The sequence below is a fragment of the Rhinatrema bivittatum genome, chromosome 3, assembly GCF_901001135.1.
Source record: "Rhinatrema bivittatum chromosome 3, aRhiBiv1.1, whole genome shotgun sequence".
Classification (NCBI taxonomy): Eukaryota; Metazoa; Chordata; class Amphibia; order Gymnophiona; family Rhinatrematidae; genus Rhinatrema; species Rhinatrema bivittatum.
This window is the reverse complement of record NC_042617.1, coordinates 98,807,484-98,830,484: the sequence shown is the minus strand read 5'-3', so window position 1 is coordinate 98,830,484 and position 23,001 is coordinate 98,807,484. Positions and strand designations below refer to the sequence as shown.

Below are 23,001 nucleotides of genomic sequence, written 5' to 3'. Positions count from 1 at the left end.
ATGGGTCCGAAGGGGAAAATGAGCCTGGGTTTTTGTTATTTTTAGATGATAGCACCCTACTGATCTGAAACCAGACTTCAAGGATGGTTATTTATTTACCGGTATTTATGCTCTGTCCTTCCTAAATTTAGGTTCATAGAGTTTACTCATTTACTACTCATTTTTTTCCATAGACACAGAAAAGCCTTTGTAAACGAGCCCGTAAGTGTGTACCTGACACAATAGAGGGTGAAGTGATTTGTCCAAGGTCACAAGGAGTGTCAGTGGGATTTCTGACTTCTGATTCTCACAAGGAATGTCAGTGGGATCTGAACTCTGGCTTCCCTGCTTTTCAGACTGCTGCTCTAACCAGTAGGCCATTCTTCCACTCCATCGTTTCCTGTGTGCAAAGTATCAGAAACTTTACTGAAATTGTGTTATCTTGAAGGAATGAAAGCATGTTTACACCTAGAACTGATCTTGCTCATTTTACTTCCAAATCTATTAGGCTAATAGCAACAATTTAATTAATTTTCATTAGAGCTGTTCCACTTTTTACATAAATGGGTGTTTATACTAGTTAATAATAATTGCAGTTAAACCTGGCAAAGACATAATTGGTTTATCTAACTGTTCAAGTATGCATAAAGAAACACTCAGCTAGTAATGCATGCATAACATTGTCCATTTAACTTGAATGCTTTTTAAAAAAAAAATTTTCAACTAGACATCGGGAAGACAATATGCAAAGTAATTTACATGGGTAAAAAGCTTTTAAATTTAATTTTCTGTTCCCTGCATTAATTGGCTATCTGAAAATTACTCTCTCAATGCAGATGCTTTCAGCCGCATTGACAGGAGCCCTTTTTGGGGGGGGCAGAGGCGTGGAGGGGGAGGGGGTGTATGTTCAGGTTGAATGAGGGAACGTACCCTCGTAAATGGCACAGTCATATCTTCAAGTCTACTTTTCCAGCAAAATCTACTCACAGCAAGTTTCAAAGTGAAAGCCTGTGTGTCCTTTAACTTTCAAAACTGGTGCAAAGTCTGTGGTTAGAAAGCAGTTCTGGTTTGATATTACATTTCTAAAAGATCTAGCTTTCTAATTTCCTGTCCACCTAAAGAACTTCACACAACAGCAAAAGAGGGCATAAAAGTCAATGGTACTGCTGTTCAAGAGGCACAAGGTCTAAACATAGAAGGATATCCTGAGTAGTTTAGTAAATAAGTACATTAAGACATAAAATGGCACCCAAGCCCCGGAAAATGTACTGTTGCTTGAATTGACTAAATCAGAACTTCTCAACTTTGCTCCTTGAAAGCTGCAAACAGATCTGGTTGTTCTTAGATCAGTATTATGCAAGTATATCTGATGATTTGTTGTGTGGATCCTGAAAACTAGACCTATTCATGATCCTTCAGGACTGAAGCAGAGAAGGCCTGAATGATTTAAATCTTCCTTAGTTTTTCTGAAGCCTGCCCACTAACTAGCATTACTCATTTTACATTACAGTTTGGTTTCTAGGTGCCTAAAAGCAATTAGAGTAGAGCTATAGTTCACTATTTCTTTCATCAGATATGTCACAAATCAGATATGTCGGCTCAGCATAAGCCATTAGTGGAGGAGCATGCAACCTATTAGTGTTCTCTCTTGAAGTGAGCATAGATATCCTGTCCTTTTTAAAAAATACTTTTTGGATCTTCTTTAAAAGTGACTTTTTCCCATTCAGTGCCTATGGCAAGATCTTTAATGAATGAGGCTCTATAGAAGCAATTTTGAATAACCTGCATTGTTTGCAACGTACACTTTTAGCCTGTGTGCATTGCATTTAATTGTAATAGACAAGTTGCTGCATTATTTTCCTTTTGACAGGGAGCAGTTGTAAAGTTTAAATTCTAAAATCACCCTCGTACCTCCTATTGTGCAAGCGGGCAAGTGATGGCAAAATAACATGCAGGCATTTGAAAATGTGAATGTGTATGTTCTGTTTTAATCACCCTGGAAATGCCTCATTTTTAATGCAACTAAAAGTATGCACGCTGTGAAAGCCAATATAGACCTTCATCAAATCAAATGAGAGAAATTTTAGCGAAGCCATTTTACTAAAGAAATGGCTATGAAAATGATCTTCTAAGAGGACCTTATTGAGTAAGTTGGGGAGCGGTAAACTTACCTGGATAGCTTCACCCAGATCTTCAGTAGAACATACTCTGGAAATTTAGGAAGTGTTTTCTCTGACCAGACCTACTCAGCTTAGCTAATTTTATCTGGTTCATGCTGAATATTGGTGCTTGCCAGATAAATTTTAGCCATTTTCCCCGCCCTGCTTCTTTCTATTTGTTTAAATTTTAGTTAGGTAATGTCCTAGTTGGCTAAAACTCATCCTCTCAGCGAGGCAGTAAATTTAAAACTAGGGGTTTATCTAGATAACTTGAAAAGGTACCCGGTGAAAACCTTTGACTGTCAACCTCTTTTAGAGTTGTGAATGAGTGTCCCATTGAAAATACTGCTGTCTGTACTCTTGTTCCCTCTTATACTAGGCATTATGAACTTCATGGGAGCAGCGTAGAATGGTGGAATAGGAATCCTGTATTCTGACTGACATATATACATTATTTGTCATTTTATTTATTCATTGGTAAGGACTTTTAAAGTAAAACAGCAATCGCTGTTGGTTCTGAAATGCTTTAAAATTAAATAGAAATGGGATATTCTGTTAGCCTGCAAAAATATAATTTGTTGAACTAAATCCAATAAGTTAGCTGGAGAGAGGCAATACCTTTTCTAACTGGAAGGGGGATTACAAAATTGCCCTGCCTATAGGAACATCAGTGTCTCCACAAACATTTCATGATATATATGCAATGCTAAAAGTAGAGTAGGAGTGGTAGAGGAGGTTTGACACTCCCTAGTGGGAGAGGTCATGAGTTTAACAAAACACCTGTGCCTTTGTTGTTCAGGGTTGTTCTTCCTATTTCTCCCTTCAAGATGAGAGGGTTGTTTGAGCTGAGAGGTATTAATAGAGGGTGGGCTCTTCAAGGGGCGAGGACTACTAGTCCTGCTTCCTATCCTGAGAAGGTGGCTAGGGCCCAAGATTGAGGAGCTCAAGCCTTTTAGTATTGAGAAGGCTTTCTATTGGAGTCCAAGAGGGATTCTTGAGTATATCTGACAATAAAATGGTCTCTGAAAAAAAAAAAAGAAAGGGGGAGTTAAGCTCCATACTCCCTATCCTGTCTAACAGAGATTTCTGCAGAAGTTGAAGAAATAAGATTGTCCTTTGTGGGAGTCAGTGAGAGACTGCCTAAGAGGGGAAGATCCCAAGAACTGTTGACTGAGAAAAGGAATCAGCCAGAGGCTCATTTGCTTTGGAGTACTGCAAGAGAGAGGAAAATAAAGAAAGAGAAAGCTGCATTCAGAGGAACAGATACCAGGCGAAGTTCCCAGCGAGGGTGTGCCTGACCCAGACTGCCTGCCTGCCAGGATGCGCAGCATATGCTAGAAATTGAGATTATGATTTCTTTGTGGACTTTGTTTTCAGTATTGTTTGGTGCATTATGCTTTAGCATGCTGGCTGTGAATTTTGTTTCCTGCAATCAAGTGTCCAGTAAAGGATTTCTTTTAAACAATACCTACAATGTGGAGTGTATTTTTTGTTCCTTTGCCAGACTGGGTAGACAGGAATGCCATGTGGAAAAATCCCTGAAGGGCCTTAAAAGATTGACTAACCCCCTGTCTTTGCTGGAGAAATTGAGGCAGGGCTTATATAAGCTTATGAATTCTTAATGTTTCTAGTTTTCATGACTATTAATGTCTCTTCTCCAGCAATGCCATTTTGTCTCAAATATTCATGAGTTTATAAACTACTGAGAAAGAAATCCTGAAGTTCCCACCAAATACAACAGAAACACACTGAGGCACAGATAGATAAGAATGCACCCAAGTTTTATTAGAAAATTTCCTGACAATAAATAGAATATAAAGTTGCATTTTAACCATGTTTCTGTTTAATTATTCCAGTACAAGCTAGTAATGTCACTGAACACAGCAGAAGATGTACTTCTCTCACTGAAAAAAAGCCACACAATATAAACATTATTCTGTGAGTTTAATAAACTGTATATTCTTCCTCTTATTTTTTAGGTGTAAAAATTATCTCCTTCCTCAACTGTTTGCTGGAAGGGGCTTTTTATCATTAGTCTCTCCAGTTGTTGTCCATTCATTTTCCTTCTTTCCTAGACAACATTTGAGAACAGGTCATTCTAAGCTTAAGGTGAATAAAGTCAGGGAACACAAATCAGAAGCCTAATCTCAAAATCTTGGATTCCTATTGCCCCAAATTAATATTCAAGCTAATGTACAAATGGGAAAACCCTTAGTGAAACCCCTCTACTTCCCAGGCTCCCAATCAGTATACAGCTTAACCCTTAGTTTGACCACTCCACCTTCCAGGCTCTCTAACTAAGTACAAACAAATTACAGGCTATGTGACCCCACCCTTTTCAGTAACTCCACCTGCTCCATGCTATCACTAAAATTGGAATTCATCCAAAATGTATTAACAAAGCTCACCACCCTAAAGTTGTTACCCTGTGAGGCGGATTACTTATCCTTCATCTAAGATTTATATCATCTGAAGTTTAACTGCTTCATAAGTCTGGCCAAATCAAAGTTTTAGCAGGGGATGCCTCTATGCTGTCTTGTACTCCCAGCATTTCCTGTTGTCTGTTGCATTCGTCTTGGTTTAGACTTCTAGGCTGATGGTTTTGCATGCAGTCATCATAATCAGAACTTAGCTTGTCATCATCAGTATCTGGCTCATAAGTGGCTATCTGGTGCTAGGCCTCTTTCATTGGTTAGCCAGTTCATAGACATCTAATTAATTGGCCTTCCAGATATCTCATTGGGTATGACTGAGCCTTATGACAATCAGCGGGACACTCTGCAGGGTCAGCAAATCATTATTAATTGGCTAATTCATTTCATATCTGATTGGATGGCAAAGCTGTAAATGTCAGACCATAATAGGTAATTATGGCCTGTTTAACAAAAGTCCACAGTTTAAAACCTGTAATTACTTACATAAGAACATAGGATATGCTATACTGGGTCAGACCAAGGGTCCATCAAGCCCAGTATCCTGTTTCCAACCGTGGCCAATTCAAGTCATAAACATTGTGATTCATCTAAACAACTATTGCTTATTAATGACCGTAATAGCAACTTATGGATTTTTCCTCTAGGAATTTATCCAAACCTTTTATAAACCTAGTTATACAAATTGCTGTAACCACATCCTGTGGCAATGAACTCCAGAGCGTAACTATGTGCCGAGTGAAAAAGAATGTTCTTCAATTTGTTTTACATGAGCTACTTGCTAACTTCATGGAGTACCCCCTGGTCTTTCTATTATCTGAGAGAGTAAATAACTGATTTACATTAACTTGTTCATGCCTTTCATTATTTCATAGACTTCTATCATATACCCCCCTCAGTCGTCTTTTGTCCAAACTGAACATCCCTAACTTCTTTAGCCTTTCCTCATAGGGCAGCCGTTTCATACCCCTTATCATTTTGGTCACCCTTCTCTGCACTTTCTCCATGTAGCTATAACCTTTTTTAGATGTGGTGACCAGAATTGCACACAGTATTCAAGGTGTGGTCTCACCATGAAGTGATACAGATGCATTATGGACATCCTCCATTTTATTTGCCATTCCTTTCTTAATAAATCCTACCATTCTGTTTGCTTTTTTGATACCACAGCACACAGAGCCAATAACATCATTGTCTGGACATCATTCCATGCTGTGCTAAATTCTGGTACAGGTCTCAGTTCCTTGTTTGTTTCATGTTGGCAAGACATACACTGCTATAATATATTTTTTGTGATATCTGGAGCAGTTAAACTCAGATCTTACTGACGCATTCCATCTCTCCTTTGGTTTCCTGCTTTTTGCTTCTAACTTCTGAGTTAGGAAATGCCTCTCTATGTGCTCCTATCTTATAGGATACATCTCTAAGGGCAGAACTTAATTGCTTGTCTCTATGAAATGGAGTCAGTCTTTAAACTTAGAAAGGCAAAACGAATAGAAACAAAAAGTCTGTCCTGCAGAGAGTCCTTTATATGCATACAAGTTTAGTAAAGATGGCAACTCTATTCAGCTCTTTCTTTGGCTTTTTTTCAAACCTAAATTTAGTTTTACATTTAATTTAAAAGCTCCAGAGTGAAGTTTGTAATAATGACTTTAGATGTTGAGCCTTTCCTTTGGTTAATACCATCACATTCCATTATCATTTTTTGTTATTCAGCACCTCAAAACAATGACATTTCATTTTGACTGACTTGTCCTGCAAAATCAGATTTCAATTCAATGGAGTCGAGCACCTTGTCAGTCAAGGGACTACTTTCAGTCTCTCTGGGCAGTTTCAGGACCACAGGTACTTTGTACTTATACACCAGCTGCAAGTTCATTTTGAAAGGGAGTTTCCTTTCAAAAATATGAGTCAGTGAGGAAGGAATGTGTGCACTGAAATAAGCACAGAGAATTTAAAAATGAAATACCTGTGCATATGGTCTGTTCTCAACCCAGCTCTGCCCAATTTTTCCTGTGAGTAAAAAGTACAGATGATGGAAACAGCACACATTCTCTTCTCCTAGGACAAGCAAGGTGGTATCCTCACACACATGGGTGACATCATCAGATGGAACCTGGCACAGAAAACCTATGTCCAAGTGTCTAGAAACTTTGGCTGGCACATTGAGCATGCCCAGCATCCCACTATCCACGTGTCCATGCGGTGTCCCTCTCTAGTCTCTTCTTTTCTGTGGAGCTATCATCTCGCAGTTGTGGAGCTCGTGCTCTATTTTGGTATGAGAAAGCTTTTTCCTGCTCCAGGTCCCTCTCCATCCCCTGGCTTAGTTTATCCAGCAGCGTGGTAAGTTTTTCTCCTTTTGTGTGGTTGATTCCCAGTGGTTCACAGCTTTGGTGGCCACTGGTCATCAACCGCGTGCCAGGTCTTTTTTCTAATGGCATTGTCGGGGTTTCTTCAGTGTCCCCAATGCCCCTGGACCATGTTCCTCACAGATCTGCAGGTGGTGTGTATCCTCTGCCTGGGGTCATTGCACGATGTTCAGGGGTGTCGTGTTTGTGACCAGATGACCCCCAAGGGCTGGATTGCCCACCTGGATAAAATGGAGAAGCTCTTCGGATCCAAGAAATCTGAATCCTCAACTCTGGAGTCGGGGTTATCAAATCCTAAAGGCTGGGGAGAACCGATGGACACTGAGCCATCACTGTCCAACCCTCCACTGGACCCTCCATTGGAGAGAGGAACCGGGGATCGACCATTGTCAGTCTCTACATGATCCAGGACCTCGGGATCGTCTCCCTCTTCCTCAGCACCGGGGAAAGACTGGGTCGAGCACAGGGGAAGTCCCGGAAGCATTGCCACTGTCTTCACCCTCTGGGCTTGGGTCGGCACCACCATCTGCTGTGATGCCCCTGAAGCAATCCCGTGGAGAGGAGCTACCGCCCTCCATCAAACCTGGGAGCTCCAGGCGTCACCCACCGATACAGGTGCCAGGTATCGATCTCCCTCGGAGCTCTGAGGGAGACCTGGTGATGCCTCCCCCCTCCTCAATCTGACCTGTCTTTGACGGATTTCCAAGAGGAGTTGAAACACAGGGTGCAGGGCATCGAACCCCTGGTCCCACCAGTGCTGGAGCCTTCACCCTGGATGTTAGCACTGCTGTTAGAATGCCTTGATGTTCCTCTTGGTGTCTTCCTTCCTGCTGCTGGTGCCCAGAGGTCCATCGATGCCCGGGCGGCCATCGCTGCCACCTCCGTCCAGTGCAGTTCCCTTCGTGGGTTCCTCTGAGGAGGAAGAGTCATCACAGCCCGCAGCACCGTCAAGGCACTTGGTTCTGCAGCCGGCATTGCCCGGTCCGGTTCCAGGTCTTTCGGGGACCTCGATGCCCTTGGTTCCAAAGCCGTGGGGCCTGGGAAGATGCTTGCCACTGGTGACTGAGTGATCTTAGTGAGGAGGATACCCTGTATGACCCATGGGGGGATGATACCTCCAAATCTTCCCTTGGATCCATCTCCTCCAGAGGAATGGGACCAGTCCCCACTTGAGCACTTGACATTTGCGGGATTCGTCCGGGCCATAGCAGAGACCATTCTGTTCCATCTTCTGACAGAAGAGGATGCCAGGTATAAGATGCTGGAGGTTTTTCAGTTTATCAGTGCCCCGAAAGAGGTGGTGGCTGCTCCCATTCTTGACACCTTCAAGGAGTTACTTCTTAGGATATGGGAACAGCCCATCTCTGTGCCTCTGGTGAATTGGAAGGCTGATGCTGTTTATTTAGTACAGCATGCCTAAGAGTTTGGGAGGCATCAACTCCCTCATTGTAGTGGTGTTTGCCCTCAAAAAGGCCATGCGGTTCCGCACCCACACCTCCACCTCGCTGGGTCGGGAGCATAGGGTGTTGGATGTGCTGGGTAGGAAAGTGTTTCAGGGTGCCATGTTAAATCGCTATACATGACAATTCTCCAGGAACCTCTGGAAACAGGTCCAGGAACTCTCAGAGTGCCTGCCCCAACAACAGCAGGATTATTTGTTGGCAATTGTCCAGTAGGGCCTGGAATGTAGCAAACACGAGGTGTTTGAAACGGCAGCTAGGATGGCGGCAGCAGGAATTGGTGTTCGCAGGATGGCCTGGCTCCAAGTCTTTAATCCGGGCCGGAGGTCCAGGAGAAACTCGCAGACCTGCTGTGTACTGGTAAGACTCTCTTTGGTGATAAGATGAGAGATGCTGTGGCTCAGTTAAAGGATCACTATGAGACCCTTCAGCATCTCTCTGCCAGAATCCACCGTCCTCTGCCAGCAAGTCCTCACAGCAGGGCCTGAGGAGGTCATTTTATCATCGAAGGAAGTATTATACTCCTGCCTCTTGTGCCTGTTCTAAGCATGTAGGCTTTGGGGGCCACCCTAGACAGCAGCAGACCCCAAGACTTCAGCCGGCACACCAGCTGAGCCCTGCTACAGGGTTTTGACTGGCAGCAGGGGAGCACAAGCCAATTGATTATACCCTCCGTGCTGGGCCCTCCGGTTGAAGGTTGACTATTGTTCTTCATGGACTGCTGGCCCAATGTCACCTCAGAACAGTGGGTCCTCTCCATCGTTTGTTGAGGGTATTGCTTGAACTTTCTAGGTGCCCTCTCAGACTCTCCCCCGTGCCCTTCTTAGGGTCTGTCCTCGCATCAGGAATTACTCTTGACAGAGTTCTCCGTCCTAGTAATGGCCAGAGCAGTCGATCCCTTTCCGGTGAAGCAGCAAGGGCAGGGTTCTACTCTCGCTATTTCCTGATTCCAGAGAGAACACGGGGACTCCATCCTATTTTGGACCTGAGAGCCTTGAACAAGTTTCTAAGAAGAGAAAAGTTGAAAATGGTCTCTCTGGGCACCTCGTCTCTCTGGTCTCTCTGGGCACCCTGGTCTCTCTGGGCACTCTGCAAAGAGGAGACTGGCTTTTCTTCCTCAATCTGAAAGACATATACACCCACATCAATATCTTCCATGTTCACAGGAAGTATCTCCAGTTCATTATGGGCAAGAAGCATTTCCAGTACAGGGTGTTGCTGTTTCGCCTCACCTCGGCCCCATGTGTCTTCACCAAGTATCTGGTGGTAGTGGGGGGACACCTCCACTGTTTGGGGGTTCAGGTATTCCCCTACCTGGATGATTGGCTGGTCGAGAGTGCCACTCAGGAGGGAACAATTTAATCCCTGCATGTGAACATTCGGGTGTTGGAGTCCCTGGGGTGTGTCATTAATTACCTTAAGTCCATTCTGACTCAGTTGCCTCACTTGGACTTTATCAGCACCCGGCTGGATACAGCTCAGGCCAGACCCTATCTTCCTCACGATCAGGCGCTCACACTTGCAGGAGTGGTTCAACGGAGTCAGGGAGTCTTGGCCCACCACATGCTCTAACTCCTGAGTTACATGGCTGTGTTCGTCCATGTTACTCCCCTGACTTGCTTACATATGTGCAGAGCTCAATGGACATTGCTGTCCCAATGGCAGCAAGTCACCCAGGACCTTCATGTACGCATCCATGTTACTCTGGCTCTCCACACCTCTTTGACTTGGAGGGAAAGCCTGCCCAATTTGGAACAGGGGTTCCGTTTCAGTCTTCCCCTACCCAAGTTGTGCTTACCACGGATGCGTCTACCCTGGGTTTGAGGCACCCATGTGGAGGGTCTCTGCACGCAAGGTCTGTGGTCTGCTGAGGAAGCTCAGTGCCAGATGAATTTCTTGGAGCTTCAAGCGATCTGTTACGCACTGGTATTTAGGGATTGCTTGTCCGGCAAAATGGTCCTGGTCCAGACCAGACAACCAAGTGGCGATGTGGTACATCAACAAGCAGAGAGATACGAGGTCCTTCTTCCTGTGCCAGAAGGCAGTTCAGATTTGGTCATGGGCTCAGTCCCAGGGCATACTGCTTCAAGCCATGTATCTGGCCAGGATGGAGAATGTGGTGGCGGACTGGCTGAGTTGAGCCTTCTGACCTCACGAGTGGTCCATGAATTAGGAAGTAGCAGATCGGATCTTCCGTCTCTGGGGCACCCCGAATGTGGATCTCTTCACTTCCCCCTGCAACAGCAAGGTGAAACAATTCTGCTCCTTGTTCAGGGAGAACAGCAAACCAGCCTTGGACACCTTTTTTTTTTTTTTTATAGTTTATTGGTGAAAAAGCACAAGATTATAATACAAACATTCGACAAAGAAATATCACCACATAATACATGTTTTGGACAACTTTTCTTGCCGTTGGGGCAAGGGCCTTCTGTACGCATATCCTCAGCTTCCTCTGGTGACAAAGAATCTCCTGAAGCTCCGGCAGGACAGGGGGACCATGAGCCCCTCATTGGCTGAGACAGGTCTGGTTCCCACTCTGCAGGATCTCTCTGTCTGAGAGCCAATCGGTATGGGGACTTCCCCATACCTCGTCTCACAGGATCAGGGCAGGCTGCGCCACCCCAATCTCAGAACATTGTCTCTGACAGCTTGGATGTTGAGAGGCTAATTCTGCAGCCTCTTGACCTATCAGAATATGTGTCTTGGGTCCTGGTGGCTTCCAGAAAGCCATCCACCAGGAAGTCTTATGGCCTGAAGTGGAGGAGGTTTTCCATATGGTGTGAGAACCACGGCCTGGATGCATTCTCCTGCTCCGCACCGAAACTGCTTGACTACCTGCTACATCTGTCGGATGCTGGACCAGCTCCAGCCAAGTAAACCTGAGTGCCATCAGTGCCTACCACCAGGTGTTGATGGTTCTCCCATTTCTGTGCAACCCATAGTGGGGCATTTTATGCGAGGTCTACTTCAGTTGAAGACTCTCCTATGGCCTCTGGCTGTGTCCTGGGACCTCAGTGTGGTGTTGGCATGGCTCATGATGGATCTTTTCGAGCCACTGCGCTCCTGTGACCTGAATTACCTAAAATGGAACGTCAAGTTTTTGGTCACGGTCACTTCAGCTCGCAGGGTCAGTGAGCTTCAGGCGTTGGTGACGTACCCACCATACACAAAGTTCTTTCATGATTGGGTGGTTTTGCGCATGCACCCTAAATTCCTGCCTAAGGTGGTGACAGATTTTCATCTTAACCAGTCTATCTTCCTACCCACCTTTTTTCCCAAGCCTCATTCATACCAGGGCGAATGGGTACTGCACCGCTTGGATTGCAAGAGAGCCTTGCCCTTCTACCTGGAGTGAACAGCAGGCCATAGGCAGTATACATAACTCTTCATCTCTTTTGATGAAAATAGATTAGGAGTTGCAGTCATCAAGCAGACTCTTGTCTAAGTGGCTGACGGATTGCATTTCCTTCTGCTATGCGCAAGCATGACTGCAACTTGGGGGCCATGTCAAGGCTTACTCTGTCAGAGGCATGGTGGCTTTGGTGGCGCACTTGAGAGCGGTCCCTGTGGCTGAGGTCTGCAAGGCTGCGACGTGGAGTTCGCGCCACACTTTCACTGCCCTTTACTGTTTGGACAGGGATGGCCGACACAATAACAGCTTCGGCCAGTCTGTCCTCTGGAATCTCTTTCAGCTGTAGAACCGAAATCTTCCTACCTACGGCCCATTGTTCAGATTCAGGCTGTCTCCCTCTGTTACCAACAGCATCAGTATTGTTGTGCCCGTTGGCACCTAGTTGGGTGCATGTTGGTCTTTCTTGTTATTTGGGAACAGCTTGTAGCTAGGGATTCACCCATGTGTGAGGACTACCATCCTGCTTGTCCTAGGAGAAAGCAGAGTTGCTTACCTGTAATAGCTGTTCTCCAAGGATAGCAGGATGATAGTCCTCATGAAACCCACCCGCCACCCTGCGGAGTTGGGGTTTCTCCTGTGTTTGTTATTTTATTTTTTTGTAATTCTATGTTACGAGACTGGAGAGGGACCCCGCGTGGACGCATGGATAGTGGCATGCTGGGCATGCTCAGTCTGCCAGTCAAAGTTTCCAGAAACGTTGTCAAAGTTGATGATGTCACCTAAGTGCATGAGGACTAACATCCTTCTGTCGTAGGAGAACACCTGTTACAGGTAAGAAACTCTGCTTTACCTGCACTAGGGGGAGTGGTAATATTTCAAAACATTTTTAATGTAGGTAAATATGTAAAAAAAGAATTGTCCTCTGCATGCTCACAGCTACATTTCTTCTTCTATGTACTCGGTATTTAATTAACATTCAGTGAGTGCCATGCCACAGTCAGAAGTCACAGGCAAGGTGCTATTTATTCTAGTACTACATATATACATTTAATAAACAAGTCAACTCTACAGAAGGTGATACATTGAAAAGTACATTTTATTAGTTTAGACAGATATCAAACCACAGTTTTCATTTAGTTTAATAACACGTGAACTATTATTTCAGTGTGATATGCCATATGGTAATGCAAGATGCATTGCACTGAGTTTAGTGGCTGGAAGTTTTCCTTCCCATGGGGAAAAATTATGTCTGGCTCTGTTAAGTTGTGTATTTTTTTTTTTTAGCCATCCTGAAACCTCAGAGTACCTTAGCATTTTATGTGGGTCACTGCCTTATGTGTTAGTGGAAAGTACAAAAATATGTGCTTACCCAGTGTTGTGCTTTATGGATTTAAATTTAGAAAATCCCAAGCTATTCTGAACAACTTGCTGAAAGGCCATTAACTATGACACTACATTTGGTTTCTCCTACTCTTGCTGAATTTTAAAGCCTTCTAGATAAGAGTAGGATGTTTAGTTTCACTATCACCTCTTAGATATTTTTAGACTTGAGTTAATTTTTAATACAGTTGAACACAAGTGGACTTGAGCTGCAGACAGTAATTTGACTGAGATTTCAATACAATTTAGACTTTGTTGTATTAATTTTATTTAAACAAATAGTCTTTGCAAATTTTAAATAACTTAACAAGTATGCTCTTAGCTTCAGTACTTCTATGAGCTTAAAGAGATAGAACAGGAAGGGATAGGACTGAAGTATCTGCAATGAATTGATCAGATGCTTCCTGAATTTAAATGAAATAAATAAAATAAAGGCTCTCCTGTGCTTATTTACAAACATTTGAACTTTTGCTTTTTTTTCCAGGGATGATCTCAAAGCAGATTACAAACAATTTAAGGATTAACAGGTATATTAATGGAAATACTAGTTAGCTCTGTGGGCCATTATGGTAACACAGGAGTGGCCAACTCCGGTCCTCGAAAGCCACAAACAGACCAGTGCATGCAAATCTATTTCATGCATTTTCATTCTGGATACCCTGAAAACCTGGCTTGTTTGTGGCTCTCGAGGACCGGAGTTGGCCACTCCTGTGATAGCACAAAGTCCAGGAGTAGGGAAACATTGTTCTTCCTAGTGAGCTAATTGAGGTTGAATATCCATGCATCGGGTTTTTTTTTTCTAAAAAGCCAGATTTAAGGATTGGACAAAAGAAGGATTAAAAAAAAAAAAGAAGCAAAGGATAGCAACTTAGTTTGCTTGCATAACTATATAGAAATAAAGTTCAAACATATTGTACAAGATGATACCTTTTTTTTATTATTATTATTATTATTACTCAGCAGTTTCATTCTGCTGTTTTGTATAATCAGCTCAGTCAGAACCAGGGCTGGGATATGATGGCAGGGATTTTTCCCCTGTTTTCAATGGGCTTCTTCTACAACCCTGAAACAGCACACAATCAATTTTTATTTCCATTAATCCTGCTCGAGGGAGATTAAAATGAAAGTATGTAAAATTGAACAGAATGAAAATATATATAAATAAAGTAAAGCATAATTAAATAAGCATTTAATACAATGAAAGTATAGCATCAACATAATCACATAAATAAATCCCTATGTATATAAAAAGCAGTTTGCCAGTTTGTACCCATGGTGTTTGTGTGTTTGTATTGTTGGCTACTCTGCATATGCACTGCAGCTACTTAATTCATGCTATTGGCAAGTAGCATACATTAATTGCAACTACAGTACATAATGTTTGCAATTACCATGCACTAAATCCCATCAGTGAGCCCTGGAGGTTAGTAGTTGCCAAAATCTAATATAGCACTGCCTGACTTTGATAAAATTTGACCCCTAGGATCCTGGCTTCGCTTCTCCATCCTGCCATTTATCTCCAGTCAAGCTGAGATCTTAAGGAGCAGGAGCGATGCCCGATTGCTCCTGCCCTGCCAGTGCCAAAATTGATAGTGCTGCTGGCTGACTCACTGCTCTCCTTTTACCCTGACCTGTAGGGCAAAGAAGAGGCACCACTCAGTTGGTCTCATTTTGAATTTCACTGCTGGCAGGGCAGAAACGATTGGGCATCACTCCTGCCCCTTAAGACCTTGGCTTGCCTAAAGGTAAGAGGGATTCTGGGAAGGGGGGCAGGGACTAATTTTATCTAGGATGCATTCAGCTCTCATGTGCATAGAATTTCTCATAGGGCTTCCTAGGGCAAACCCACAATAATTCATCTTCTTCCTTTATGGCAGTGGCTACTGTTGAGTTCCTGATATTAAGAGCTACTCCTTCCTCCTCTTCTCTGCTCAAAGTATTGTAATCTGAGAGAGGCACATCCCAGTTCTGGTATCCATCCCACCAGGATTTGGTGATTGCAGTTATATCCCAGTCCACCAGGTCTGTGATGGTCGCCCCCCAGTTTTGTACAGAAGGAACTAAAAAATGAAATTTCTGATCTATTTGTAACCTATCATTAAAATCATCCTGTTACAACTGTCACTGCCCGACGTCTCCACTCCGCCCACCTTACCTTTTTTTGTGACTCCTCCCACGGTTGATGGACGTCTGGCTGCCACGGCGTCTGCCTGCCGTCCTGTCCGGCGTCCCCGGTCCGGCTTGGGCGCTGCATCCCGCCATGTTGTCCAGGTACCATAGGGCACACGCGCCGCGCGACCCTGTTTCTTATTCTCTCTTTGGCGCGAACCTCAGGGGCGTCCCCCTGTGATGACATCACGCATCCCGGATACAAAAGCCTACACTTTTTGCTAGCTAATCGAGTTAGCAAGGGAACTCCTTACGGATGGGATTCGCTCTCCGTACCTAGCTACTCTGCCTCTCCAACTTTTGGACTTTATCCTAACAGGGTACCCGCTCCTCGAGGGCCTGCCTCTATTCCAGCTTCTGTGTCACCTTTCGGGAGAAACCGCTGTGTGAGTAACTTTAGCAACAAGGCTCTATACCATCCACGAAGGCTCTATATCCATCTGTGTATGCTCCACTGTACTCACTATCTCAGTTTTCTCCACTACAGCACAGTCATAAAGGGAATCGCTGTTCCAGTATCCTGTGGAAACCTTAGCCCAGCCGGGCTTCATCTCTACTCACTACTGCCACCTCTGGTGGCTTCTCAACTCTGTCTAATAAAAGATATAACTCTGTGTTGTGTGTCCCAAAGCTGAGCCTGACCTGTGGCCCCTCACGGGACTTTCCCCTGTGGGCGTGGTCAGCTGCCACAGTGCCCAAGGGTCCACCCAAAACCTTACAAACAATAACACATCCATTGTACCTGAAGACTGGAGGGTGGCCAATGTAATCCCAATATTTAAAAAGGGCTCCAGGGGCGATCTTCCAATTTTTGAAGGATGGTTTTTTGGCTAAAATAGCCTCTTTCACCTCACCTTTTAACCATGCCGGTAATAGTTTTTCCTTCCTTCCACCTTTCTTAAAGCGTGGAATACATCTGGACTGAGCATCTAGGATTGTATTTTTAAACAATGTCCATGCCTGTTGAACACTTTTAACCTTTGCAGCTGCACCTTTCAGTTTTTTTTCTAACTAATTTCCTCATTTGATCAAAGATTCCCATTTGAAAGTTTAGTGTTAGAGCTGTAGATTTACTTATTGTCCCCCTTCCAGTCATTAGTTTAAATCTGATCATGGTATGATCATTATTGCCAAGTGGCCCCACCACCATTACCTCTCTCACCAAATCCTGTGTTCCACTAAGAATTAAATCTAAAATAGTTCCCTTTCTTGTTGGTTCCTGAACCAATTGCTCCATGAATCAGTCATTTATTACATCCAGGAACTTTATATCTCTAGCAAGTCCTGATGTTACATTTATCCAGTCAATATTGGGGTAATTGAAATCTCGCATTATTATTGCACTGCCAAAACGGTTAGCTTCCCTGCTTTCTCTTAGCATTTCATCATCTGTCTGACCATTTTGTCCAGGTGGACGGTAGTATACTCCTATCACTATACTCTTACCCAGCACACATGGGATTACTACCCATATAGATTCTACTGAGCATTTAGTCTTTTGTATGATGTTTATCCTTTGGACTCTATACTTTCCTGGACATAAAGTACCACACCCCCACCGTTGATCCTCCCTATCATTGTGATATAATTTGTACCCTGATATAGCCATGTCCCATTGGTTATCCTCCTTCCACCAGGTCTCTGTGATGCCAATTATGTCAATCTTATCATTTACTGCTATACACTCTAACTCTCCCATCTTAATCTTAGACTTTTGGCATTGGCATACAGACTTTTCAAAGTGTGTTTTTTGTTTGTATTAACAACCTGCTTTTCAGTTGTTAGGGATAATTTGGAAATCTTTAGTTTCAGTGATTTTTTACGTATAGGCACATGGACCACGTTTGCTTTTATTGGAACTTGTCTATTGGGATCCCCTAACTCTCCTGTTTTATTAGTATCCTTCAAGGATACATTTCTCCGAACCATGCACTGCTGAGTGTCGGCTTTCCCCCTTGTTCTAGTTTAAAAGCTGCTCTCCAATTAAGGAGGGAAGTGGGGAAGCCCTACTTACGTCGCCGTGCTTTGCTTTGTAAAATTCACCCCTGCGCGCGCAAGTCGCGGGCTTCCCATACATGTGCTCGTGGCCATCGGATTTTATAACATACATGCGTTGGCGCGATTTGCCTTTTTCTCTCCCAGTCTGCTCCAATAAATGAGTGGACTGGAAGAGAAGTTCCCTATACCCCTACCTGGCCTTCCTACCTTTTCCCCTCTCCTCCCATACCCCTAAACCCTGTCTAACGTTTCTAATTTTTTTTTTTAGTTTTTACTTGCATGCTCTAATGAGCAGACGTAAGTTCTGCACACCGGCTGGCAGCCAGCATGCGCTTCCCCAGGATATGGCCTAATGGCTGCTGTCCCAGCCAGTCCCCGCTATACCCTTCCCCGCCTAGCCCATGCCCCAGCCAGCCAGCCCCTTTTCCCTTGGCCTGCACTTTTGCGCGTACTGGGGTTTACAAGTGTAGCCCTTTTTAAACCCAGGCTAATTGTAATTGAGAGCAAATGGAGGCAAATAAGGAAGCACATAAGTATTTTCATGAATCAGGCATTATTGACTGTCTTTTTTTGGTAGAATGAAGACATAAATGGAGTGTTTATGATTGCTCCTGTGTGCTATGACATATTTTATCTTTTTGGTGTATATATAGTTAATAAGATAGTTGTATGTTTATTCTCTTTATTAAATATTCAATATTAAAAAACACAAAATGATTCAAAAACAGGATTCAGCAGTAAAAATATTCCAAAAAGAGAAGAAACTATACATTCATTAAGTTCTTACATTTGCTTAGCTGAAACCCAAGTTTAAGTCCTCAGGTCAGAGAAGATGCCAGAGGCAAAAGAGGCAGTGTAAGAAGAGGAACAAAAAAAAGCATAAAGAAGAACTACAGGAGCTAAAGAAAAACAGCTCTGCCAATACGAAATCAGAAAACATAGCCATTGTTTAAGAAAAATAAAAAAGACCAGTCTGGAGGTTCAAATTATATTTTCTGGGACCCACAACAGCTCCAGGATTTTATTTTGAGAAATTCTCAGCAGAGATCCTTACAGCTGTCCTCATTAATTGAGACGGAGGCTCTTTGGGTGTAGAAGAACCTTAGATAGTGACTGACCGTTTTACTTCGGCGTGGACTGATCTTGTGTACACTGGAATGTGAGGTTACCTAGAAGGATGGTGTAGTCAGTGTTTTCCATGGGCAGTAGCATTTATTTCTTCCAGAAAAGGCTGCACAGTATTTTAAGAGATCTTCGCTAGGATCAACATGTCAACTGTTTTTATTACAATATGAATCATGGTGTTCTAATTGTAGGGAATTAATCTATAATGCTGTGTAGAGAACAAACAAACTATATTTAAAAACCATATATTGTTGAAATGGTTTTGAGATGTTACTAATTATATGAATAACATGACTTGGATGGTTTTGTGAAGTAGTATAATTAGGAAAACATAATTTAATATAGCTAAAAAGTACTTGTTTGTAATTAATTATATTTTTTTCTGAATACTATTCCCATTGCTCCTCATTAGAGGCAGGAATAGATTACTCAGTGTTTTAAGCATGCAAATTTGAGAGTGCAAGCATCACTACTAACAAAACGTTTTAAACAGTTTTGAGGATAGTTAAGACATACATAATAATCAAGATTTTCTTTTCTTATTTTTGCTTAATTTTTGAAGGAGTGGACTGGGAGGGAACTTCCCTCTATCCCTACCTAATCTTCCTGCCTTTTCCCTTCTCCTCCCAGACCTCTAATGCCTACCTACCTCCCCTATTTTTTTTTTTTTATAACTTACTTCTGCTCTGATGAGCAGAAGTTAAGTTATGCGCGCCGACCGGCTTCTGGCCTGTTCTTCCCCGGGACAGCCCCGCCCACTGGCCTGCCCCTTTAACATAACCCGGCACCTCTGCGCGTATCGGAGGATACACGCATGGCTGGGCTGTTTGTAAAATGTGCGCGGTGCATGCACGGCCCAGCCATACGTGTATCCCCAGTTGTTGCGCACGCGGGCTTTTTAAAAATTTGGCCCACTATTTTTCTGTTCCTGTTTTTAGTTCCTCTGACTTAATATCATGGTGATATTAATTTCACAAGCATCTATTTTCCTAACTTTTGCACAGCCACGGGTTAGGAAAAAATGGATTCTCGTTAATTAGGCGTCCGTTTTCCCAACCAGGACTGACAGCCAAATCTCCTGGGCGCCCGCTGCCGAGGAGGTGTTAGGGGTGCACAGTTTCCCCTAGCGCTTCCTTTTTACCTCTGCAGCCTATTTAAATATTACACAGTGCGCCTTAGGAGAGTGGGCGCTCAATCATGAGCACTCGCGCCAATATTGCATTGGCCTGTGTTTTTGGCTAATTAGCAGGCCCCATTAGCAGGATTAAAGTTATTCGGGAGCTAACTTTAAGCTTAAATGCTGACACAGTAAACTAAAACAAAATTAAAAGGAGTCCCCCTCTCCTCCCTGTAGATTTCAAAAGCAGGCTGGTAGGCCCCCCCTCTACGCCAGGTCTTAATTTGTAGATAAAAAGGAAGTGGAACTGTGGAGCTGCAGAGGGGGAAGAGGAGGTCGGGGCCAGAAGTAACATGTGCAATGGGGTGGGGCCAGATCCCAGACACATATCTGAACACACTTTTTTCTTCCTCCTTACTCCAGGGATCACCATCCCCTTCCCCCACCAGTTCTCAACCCCAGGCTGGTCTTCACCCACCAGAACTGATTTTACATCATCAGCTCAGCTCTGCTTCACTTCCTCAGGTCCTGGATAAAATACCATTCCAAATTGTTCTTTCAGAAATTAAGCCTGGGTAAGAGACACAAAAAGGCACTGAATTGGAACAAGTCTGAGATTTCTGAGCAGTTGCGTAGTTGCCAGGGTTGAAGCCTTGATGACTGACCTTACTGCTCACAAGTTTCAAATGTGTTTTAATTCAACCCCTCCTTGTATTTTACTTCAGGCTGCAGGGTCTGCTACAAGATCACACCCTCCCCTCCTGTTCTCTGCACAACAGGAGGGGAAGGGCTGAATTAGGGAGCACAGTGGCTGTTCTGTGCTCTCTCTCTCTGCTCCAGGCTCACCTCCCTCTTCCCTGCAGGCTGCCAGGAGGGGGAGGGGTTGGAACCCCCTGCTGTTCTGCCTCTTAAATCTGAAAAGAACTGGTGGAACTCTGTTTCAGGCAGTTCCCCCATGAATTAAACTCTGCTGCAAGCTCCCCGAAATGTAAAAAAAAAAAAAAGTGTCAGGCCAAAAGGCCAGAGGAGACGGACGAGCTTCTCTGCAATTCAAAATGTTTTCACCTGGTAGGGATTTCCTCCCCCACTCCACCCCCTCTTCCCCCAAGCCAATCATATGCCTGTCTCTTTAGCCAGCACCTCAAATGGTGAAGATCAATGGGGCCATGATACAAGCCTACTGCACCTGGCAGCGTTATTCACTGCTTCGAGAGCAACTTCAGTGGTGCAAGCTGCCAGCGTTGCTGTAGGACTCATACATTAACACCGGTAGAGCAAGCTACTGACATTGCTATTGAGGCAACAACTAATGCCGCTGGAAGCACCACGCTTGTACTGCAGCCCTGGTGGTCTCAGCCATCTGGGGTGCTGGCCAAGGAGGGGCTTGGAGTAGTGGGAGGAGCGGGGACCCCCTACCCAGTGAAAGCATATGAAATCGCCAAGGTGGGGGTTGGCCTAACAGTTTTTTTACAACATTTTGGGGAGCTCGGGGGGGGGGGGGGGGGGGGAGTAATGGTCCCACTGACCCAATCTTAAATCCAAGCAAGGCTTTTAATTTTTTTTTCTTTTTAAGTATATCTGTGCAAATGCGGCTAGATTTTTTTTTAATAGAGCCACATGAGCTTAAAGTAATCCGGCTGCCTACAGCTGGATAACTTTAAACTTAACTGGTGATATTCAAAGATAGCCAGCTAAAGAATGAATGACTTTATTTGGAGATATTCAGCAGGAGATTTATCCCACGGAATATACTTGTTAACTTATCCGGCTAAAGTTATCTGTTTTACCCATTTTTGAAAACTGGCCTCTAATGGATTTCTGAAACATTTGGTTAAAAATGAAAGGCAAGTGGTTCATTGGCACTGCTGTGCGCTCCCATGGGGAAGAGAGGTGGTCGGAATCACTGTTCGTAGGTGATACTTTAATGGCTGATTTAAGGCCCGTGGCTGCAATGACTACATTACGTGGGTTGGGGGTGGGGGAGCATTCTCAAGCAGCTGAAGCCTCCTGGCGCCAGGACCGCGGCCTTGGTTTTGACTGAGTTGAAGGCCCAAAGGAGCAGGAAGAAATAGCCAAGTCCAAACACAGAGTGAGGCAATTTTCTGATTCCTTCTTATATTAAACTTGAATTCATTTTATATCGTCATCAATAGTGAAAAAAGCTTTAACAATTAGAAGGGTAAAATGTTTTAAAAATTGTAACAGTCATGCATGCAATGCTGGTTTTCATCAACCAGGAGTCATAGCTGGAGTCTGGGAGTTGGCAGTTCTTAGTACTCTGGTGCACATTGGCAAGATGTTTTGCTATAAAGAACCGTGTACTGTTCTAAAGACTTAAGATATTTTTACTGCAGTGCATTTCTCATCAGTTTCTTTGTCCTGACTGCCCCATGACAAAAGGACATGTCCTTTGGCATGAATGAGTTTCCAAATTATGAAGCACAGAGAGTGGCATGGTGCTGTTTTTTTGACACATTTTATGAAAAATAAAATTACTTATATTTTGGATTTGGCCGTCCCTTTCTCGGGATTAATGACAGGCAGGAGTGGTTGCTGGCTAAATCAGTGGTGCTGGCGAGGTTCCCCAGGCCGCAGCAGCTAAAGAAGAAGAGATGTCACGGGTGGCTGGAGTGGTGAGGCTCCCAAACACTGCCAGCTGAAAAGGGAGAAGTGCCGAGGGTGGCTGGAATAACAGGGCTGGTGGGATCCTTAGGGCCCAACAGCCACAGAGGAAGCCGAGCCAGAGGCGGTTGAGGCTGTGTGAGTGGGAGGAGGGGAGGAGGAGTTTGGGATAGCGGAAGGTGGGGGGAGTGGGAGGGGTTGGGGGAGAATGGAAAGGGAGGATGGAGGAGAATTGGGGAAAGAAGTAGGGGATGAGGGAGAAGGATGAGAGTGCGGAGTAGAGAAGGGAATGAACTTGAATGGAGTAAGGGTGCAAGAGGAGGGAAAAGAATGGGTTTCCCACATTCTCCTACCACTGCCATCTGCTTCACAGCCCCATATAGACACATACAATACCCACCTCTTCTGAAATCCACATACTGTCCCTTCCCCAAAGAGCAACTGTAAGACACACACACACATATACACAGAGGGATCCCAGCATCATTTTCATGCATAAGTGGATATAAGGAGATTAATGCTAGTATTTTATAAACTGTGTGGCGGCAGCTGTGCATTTTATAAATACTGCGTATTTCCGCTCCCAGAGTATGCATGTGTGAGTTTCAGTATGTATGTATATTTCTAATGCCAGAAAGCACATACTAACTTTACTCATTTTATAAATATACAGAATGTGTGTATAGTTTACATGTGAGACAACTGTGAAACTACATGAATAAAAACCCAGAATTAAACACGGGTGCAGGTACGTGAGAGGTCAATATTCAAAAGCCATTTAGTCAGATAACTGAAAAGTTATCCGTCTAGCCATATGCGCCTAACCTCTAAGTGCACAT

At 43.9% G+C, this 23,001-nt stretch overlaps 1 protein-coding gene across 5 annotated transcripts in view; it reads left to right on the top strand.

The window, feature by feature from the left end:
* The window catches only part of PAK5 (p21 (RAC1) activated kinase 5), a 261,295-nt gene that overhangs the window by 53,114 nt on the left and 185,180 nt on the right, over positions 1-23,001 (top strand). Inside the window, exon 1 of one of the 5 annotated variants that reach the window (XM_029593517.1) lies at positions 14,838-14,876. The exons of the other annotated variants lie outside the window; for them this stretch is intronic. The gene's annotated coding sequence lies outside the window, so the exon portion shown is untranslated. Of the gene's footprint in view, positions 1-14,837; positions 14,877-23,001 lie in introns of those variants that run through there. 5 annotated transcript variants of the gene reach the window in all.